Genomic DNA, 7,911 nt, shown 5'->3' with positions numbered 1-7,911 from the left:
GCCTAAGCATATTATTAAAAGTTACGTTTTACATGGTGCATATCCTCAATACTTTCTTGTGCACACTAACACTTTTGCAAAAGAGACTGTTTTCCTTGGCTTCCTGACTCAGCTACTATTCTGATCCTGCCACCCGCCTGATGCCACACATCTGATGCCAAGTTTTCCTTTTTTCACCCACCTTCGTCCCCTTGCACTGGTATTGCCACCCACCGCACCACTGGGTCACTTTCAGGACTCCTGATGGTGCTGCTGCCAAGTCAAGGCTGTCTCATTCTGCCACCATATGTTCTCTTCATGCTGCCGCCACCTCCACTTTGTGTCATTCAGGCACTATATGGTCTCCTCATGCTGCCGCCAACTCCAGGCTGTGTCATTCAGCCACTATATGGTCTCCTCATGCTGCCGCCAACTCCACGCTGTGTCATTCAGCCACTATATGTTCTCCTCATGCTGCCGCCACCTCCACGCTGTGTCATTCAGCTACTATGTGGTCTTCTCATGCTGTTGCCAACTCCAAGCTGTGTTATTCAGCAGCATTAGGTCCGACTTGCAGACTGTTCCCCGGTTACCTCCAGTGTGGCTGAGGTGCATTAGTATAGTCTTTAGACCTTAGACAGCTTACATTGATGTGGTCTGAAATGGCAGGAGGTACTCAACCCCAAGTGCAGTTGTGCACTTACGCTGGGGTGGAGGTCCTGCACTTGTGGTCCGTTGCTATGGGCGATCCCCAGCCTAAAGTGCATTCAATGGAGGATGCCTGCAGACTGTCACAAGTACCAAAATATAGGTTCACTGCTGTGGTAGATGTAAACAATAACATTAGCTAACCCTCAAAACTGATGTAAAATGTAGACATTAGCCAGTATATCCTTATATGAAGGACATACCTGAGCCCGCACACCAACGCCAAGGTTTCTCAAGTGGTACGGGACCTAACACTAACCTACCTGTGCTGGATAAGCAAAACCAGGAACCAAATTACAGCAGCATTAGGTCCGATGTGCAGACTGTTTCCCGGTTAACTCCGGTGTGGCTGAGCACACATGCAATGGGAGGTTGGAGACAGGCTACAAGCCCCACCCTGGGTGGTTAATATAGTGCCGGCCTCACAGGTGAAACCTTAATGCTACCCAATGTGATAATAGGGGTGCATTAGTGTAGTCTTTAGACCTTAGACAGCTTCCATTGACGTTGTCTGACATGGCAGGAGGTGCTCAACCCCAAGTGAAGTTGTTCACCTACGCTGGGGTAGAGGTCCTGCACTTGTGGTCCGTTGCTATTGGCGATCCCCAGCCTAATGTGCATACAATGTAGTATGCCTGCAGACGGTTACAAGTACCACAATATAGGTTCACTGCTGTGGTAGATTTAGACAATGACATTAGTTAACCCTCAAAACTGTAAAACTGAGACATTAGCCAGTATATCCTTATATGTAGGGCTATTATAGTGCCGGCCTAACAGGTGAAACCTTAATGCTACCCAATGTGATAAAAGGGGTGCATTAGTATAGTCTTTAGACCTTAGACAGCTTCCATTGACGTGGTCTGAAATGGCAGGAGGTACTCAACCCCAAGTGCAGTTGTGCACTTACGCTGGGGTGGAGGTCCTGCACTTGTGGTCCGTTGCTATGGGCGATCCCCAGCATAATATGCATACAATGCTGCCACAACCTACACGCTGTGTCATTCAGCCACTATGTGGTCTCCTCATCCTGCCACCAACTCCAGGCTGTGTCATTTAGCCACTATATGTTCTCCTCATGCTGCTGCCACCTCCACGCTGTTTTATTCAGCCACTATATGGTCTCCTCATACTGCCGCCACAACCACACTGTGTCATTCAGCCACTATATGTTCTCCTCATGCTGCTGCCACCTCCACACTGTGTCATTCAGCCACTATATGGTCTCCTCATACTGCCGCCACCACCACGCTGTGTCATTCAGGCACTATATGGTTTCCTCATGCTGCCGCCAACTCCAGGCTGTGACATTCAGCTAGTAAATGTTCTTCACATGCTGCCACCACATCCACGCTGTTTCATTTAGCCACTATATCTTCTCCTCATGCTGCCGCAAACTCCAGGCTGTGTCATTCAGGCACTATATGCTGCCGCCAACTCCAGGCTGTGTCATTTTGCCACTATGTGGTCTCCTCATGCTGCTGCCACCTCCCCGCTGTATCATTCAGCAACTATATGGTCTCCTCATGCTTCCCCCACCTCCAGGCTGTGTCATTCAGCCACCATATGGTCTCCTCATACTGATGCCACCTCCAGGCTCTGTCATTGTGCCACTCTGGGACAGTGATTCCAATAGTGACGCCTCTGATCTGCATGTCTTAGTGAATAACAGTATTATTTCACAAACTTAGCACACACCCTATGCGTGTTACAGCAAGGCAAGGTGTTCTACACCCCTACTGAGGCTCTCTGTAGGCCAGAAATAGCTGTTTTTAATAGTGATTCACCGCAAGTATATTCGGACCAAACCAAATTTTTTTATGAAAATTCGGCAAATCAGCCGAATCTAATTTTTCAAAAATTCACTCTTCTCTATCTGCCATACATGCCTTTATTTATTTTTGCTTTTGAAACCACTTAAGGACTAGGGATGCCCTTCACCCCCTCCCCAACTGCCATGCACAGTGCAAAATGACAGACATCGGCTATTGGCCGATGTCTGGGATTAACCCTTTAAACACCATCTAAAAGTGCTGTAAATTTCCTGTTGGTAGCTCCGGTAAGCTATTTTCCCACTCGCGAATTGCCATGTAATGTATCTAATGCATCCTCATCCTCCCCCTGCCGCCCGCTATCCAAACTTAGCCTGTGGACACAATCGAGGGGGCTGTCATTCATTAGAGGACAAACACCGCGCAAGTTCGTCGGGGGGATGTGTTCCCCCTGTTCCCCCCCGGTTCGTGCACCCATGCTACATGTTAAGAGTCCTTTCCAGGGCTGAAGTTAAATAGTGTGAGATTGCGTCTAAAAGACGGCCACAGCAACTTTTTTGTGACTTTCAGAGAAAAGTCGCACATAATGAATCAGTGACCACTGCATAAAACTAGTCTAAAGCACTGCAAATAGTGGTTTACTTTTAATTAAAAAAAAATTCTAAATAGTTTGATGAAATCCTGTGTGGTAATTCACTGTTGTGTTTATTATAATAGGCATTAAAGCGTTTTTCTATTCTAAGAAAAAAAGCAGACTAAATCATCAGTGATGGTGGGACAAATCTATATAGCATTCTGCTCTTTTAAGAGAGCTGGTTCAGTACATGTGTCTTTGATGTGTCTTGGAATAGCAGACAGGATGCAGCTGTATGTAATGACAAATATCAAATACAAGTAGAGATGAGCGAACTTTAGAAAAATTTGATTCGGCCGATCCGCCGAATTTTCCGAAAAAGTTTGTCTCGGTCCGAAAAAAAAAAAAGGCTATTTCTATTTCTTTTTAAAATATATTAAAAAAGGCTATTTCTAGCTTACATACAGCCTCTATAGCCTCTCCACTTTTCTGTGTTCTAAAATGCATATGGAGTGTGCTGAGGTAGTGAAATAATACTGTTATTCAGAATAACATGCAGACTGTTCCCCGGTTACCTCCAGTGTGGCTGAGGTGCATTAGTATAGTCTTTAGACCTTAGACAGCTTACATTGATGTGGTCTGAAATGGCAGGAGGTACTCAACCCCAAGTGCAGTTGTGCACTTACGCTGGGGTGGAGGTCCTGCACTTGTGGTCCGTTGCTATGGGCGATCCCCAGCCTAAAGTGCATACAATGGAGGATGCCTGCAGACTGTCACAAGTACCAAAATATAGGTTCACTGCTGTGGTAGATGTAAACAATAACATTAGCTAACCCTCAAAACTGATGTAAAATGTAGACATTAGCCAGTATATCCTTATATGAAGGACATACCTGAGCCCGCACACCAACGCCAAGGTTTCTCAAGTGGTACGGGACCTAACACTAACCTACCTGTGCTGGATAAGCAAAACCAGGAACCAAATTACAGCAGCATTAGGTCCGATGTGCAGACTGTTTCCCGGTTAACTCCGGTGTGGCTGAGCACACATGCAATGGGAGGTTGGAGACAGGCTACAAGCCCCACCCTGGGTGGTTAATATAGTGCCGGCCTCACAGGTGAAACCTTAATGCTACCCAATGTGATAATAGGGGTGCACTAGTATAGTCTTTAGACCTTAGACAGCTTCCATTGACGTGGTCTGAAATGGCAGGAGGTACTCAACCCCAAGTGCAGTTGTGCACTTACGCTGGGGTGGAGGTCCTGCACTTGTGGTCCGTTGCTATGGGCATCCCCAGCATAATATGCATACAATGGAGGATGCCTGCAGATGGTCACAAGTACCACGATGACATCCTACACCAGATAAACGTGTGGATGCGTAATACCCATAATTTAAACATTGAACAACTACATTGACGTTGTCTGACATGGCAGGAGGTGCTCAACCCCAAGTGAAGTTGTCCACCTACGCTGGGGTAGAGGTCCTGCACTTGTGGTCCGTTGCTATGGGCGATCCCCAGCCTAATGTGCATACAATGTAGTTTGCCTGCAGACGGTCACAAGTACCACAATATAGGTTCACTGCTGTGGTAGATTTAGACAATGACATTAGTTAACCCTCAAAACTGTAAAACTGAGACATTAGCCAGTATATCCTTATATGTAGGGCTATTATAGTGCCGGCCTAACAGGTGAAACCTTAATGCTACCCAATGTGATAAAAGGGGTGCATTAGTATAGTCTTTAGACCTTAGACAGCTTCCATTGACGTGGTCTGAAATGGCTGGAGGTACTCAACCCCAAGTGCAGTTGTGCACTTACGCTGGGGTGGAGGTCCTGCACTTGTGGTCCGTTGCTATGGGCGATCCCCAGCATAATATGCATACAATGCTGCCACAACCTACACGCTGTGTCATTCAGCCACTATGTGGTCTCCTCATCCTGCCACCAACTCCAGGCTGTGTCATTTAGCCACTATATGTTCTCCTCATGCTGCTGCCACCTCCACGCTGTTTTATTCAGCCACTATATGGTCTCCTCATACTGCCGCCACAACCACACTGTGTCATTCAGCCACTATATGTTCTCCTCATGCTGCTGCCACCTCCACACTGTGTCATTCAGCCACTATATGGTCTCCTCATACTACCGCCACCACCACGCTGTGTCATTCAGGCACTATATGGTTTCCTCATGCTGCCGCCAACTCCAGGCTGTGACATTCAGCTAGTAAATGTTCTTCACATGCTGCCACCACCTCCACGCTGTTTCATTTAGCCACTATATCTTCTCCTCATGCTGCCGCAAACTCCAGGCTGTGTCATTCAGGCACTATATGTTGCCGCCAACTCCAGGCTGTGTCATTATGCCACTATGTGGTCTCCTCATGCTGCTGCCACCTCCCCGCTGTATCATTCAGCAACTATATGGTCTCCTCATGCTTCCCCCACCTCCAGGCTGTGTCATTCAGCCACCATATGGTCTCCTCATACTGATGCCACCTCCAGGCTCTGTCATTGTGCCACTCTGGGACAGTGATTCCAATAGTGATGCCTCTGATCTGCATGTCTTAGTGAATAACAGTATTATTTCACAAACTTAGCACACACCCTATGCGTGTTACAGCAAGGCAAGGTGTTCTACACCCCTACTGAGGCTCTCTGTAGGCCAGAAATAGCTGTTTTTAATAGTGATTCACCGCAAGTATATTCGGACCAAACCAAATTTTTTATGAAAATTCGGCAAATCAGCCGAATCTAATTTTTCAAAAATTCACTCTTCTCTATCTGCCATACATGCCTTTATTTATTTTTGCTTTTGAAACCACTTAAGGACTAGGGATGCCCTTCACCCCCTCCCCAACTGCCATGCACAGTGCAAAATGACAGACATCGGCTATTGGCCGATGTCTGGGATTAACCCTTTAAACACCATCTAAAAGTGCTGTAAATTTCCTGTTGGTAGCTCCGGTAAGCTATTTTCCCACTCGCGAATTGCCATGTAATGTATCTAATGCATCCTCATCCTCCCCCTGCCGCCCGCTATCCAAACTTAGCCTGTGGACACAATCGAGGGGGCTGTCATTCATTAGAGGACAAACACCGCGCAAGTTCGTCGGGGGGATGTGTTCCCCCTGTTCCCCCCCGGTTCGTGCACCCATGCTACATGTTAAGAGTCCTTTCCAGGGCTGAAGTTAAATGGTGTGAGATTGCGTCTAAAAGACGGCCACAGCAACTTTTTTGTGACTTTCAGAGAAAAGTCGCACATAATGAATCAGTGACCACTGCATAAAACTAGTCTAAAGCACTGCAAATAGTGGTTTACTTTAAATAAAAAAAAAATTCTAAATAGTTTGATGAAATCCTGTGTGGTAATTCACTGTTGTGTTTTTTATAATAGGCATTAAAGCGTTTTTCTATTCTAAGAAAAAAAGCAGACTAAATCATCAGTGATGGTGGGACAAATCTATATAGCATTCTGCTCTTTTAAGAGAGCTGGTTCAGTACATGTGTCTTTGATGTGTCTTGGAATAGCAGACAGGATGCAGCTGTATGTAATGACAAATATCAAATACAAGTAGAGATGAGCGAACTTTAGAAAAATTTGATTCGGCCGAATTTTCCGAAAAAGTTTGTCTCGGTCCGAATAAAAAAAAAAGGCTATTTCTATTTCTTTTTAAAATATATTAAAAAAGGCTATTTCTAGCTTACATACAGCCTCTATAGCTTCTCCACTTTTCTGTGTTCTAAAATGCATATGGAGTGTGCTGAGGTAGTGAAATAATACTGTTATTCAGAATAACATGCAGATTACCGGCATCGCTTTTAGAGTTACTGTCGCACAGAGCCTGGTGGTGGCAGTATCAGGAGACAATATAGTGACTGATTGACACAGCGTGGAGGTGTTGGCAGCATGAGGAGACCATATAGTGGCTGAAGGGCACAGCGTGGAGGTGTTGGCAGCATGAGGACACCATATAGTGGCTGAATGACACAGCTTGGATGAGGCTGAAGCATGAGGACACCATATATTGGCTGAATCACACAGCGTGGAGATGTTGGCAGCATGAGGACACCATACAGTGGCTGAATGACACAGCTTGGATGAGGCTGAAGCATGAGGACACCATATATTGGCTGAATCACACAGCGTGGAGGTGTTAGCAGCATGAGGAGACCATATAGTGGATGAATGGCACAGCCCCGAGTTGCCAGCAGCATGAGTAGGCACTAGGCCTTCACAATCCCTAAGATGAAAAGATGAATTAAGAAATTAAAACCGAAGATTTTGGATAGCGGGTGCTACCTTTGAGAAAATGTGAAATTCCCAGTCACAGGCCCCACAGTGGCATCAGCAAACCATATATTGCCTGAATGACACAGCCTGGAGTTGGCTGATGCATGAGTACACACCAGGGCTTCACAATCCCCCCCAAAAAACACCACAATTTTAGAAATTTTTGAAAAAGATTTTGGATAGCGGGTGCTACCTATCAGAAAATTTGAAATTCACAGACCAAGGCCCCACAGCGGCATCAGTAAACCATCTATTGCCTGAATGACACAGCCTGGAGTTGGCTGATGCATGAGGAGACCATTGAAATGTCTGATTTGTTCATTTGAAATTTTAATCAAACTTTGAGTGTCCCGGACCCCAGCGTGTGGGTACGAAGGACCAAATCCAACAAGCCCCCACAGGGCTCATGTGGCCGTGAGATGTAGGCGCAACGTCTCTATTGCCCTGACCGGTCCTTTTTTTTTGTTTTTGCACCTCTGTTTAATAACAAGCACATATCCAAGAGTCCAGAAGACTCTACAATGTAGGACGGTGGACCACAAAAAGACATTCTTCTCTGAAGTAATGTTTCTGAAATAA

This window comes from Hyla sarda, chromosome 2 (genome assembly GCF_029499605.1).
Source record: "Hyla sarda isolate aHylSar1 chromosome 2, aHylSar1.hap1, whole genome shotgun sequence".
In the NCBI taxonomy this organism is placed as follows: domain Eukaryota; kingdom Metazoa; phylum Chordata; class Amphibia; order Anura; family Hylidae; genus Hyla; species Hyla sarda.
Note: the sequence above shows the minus strand (reverse complement) of the source record.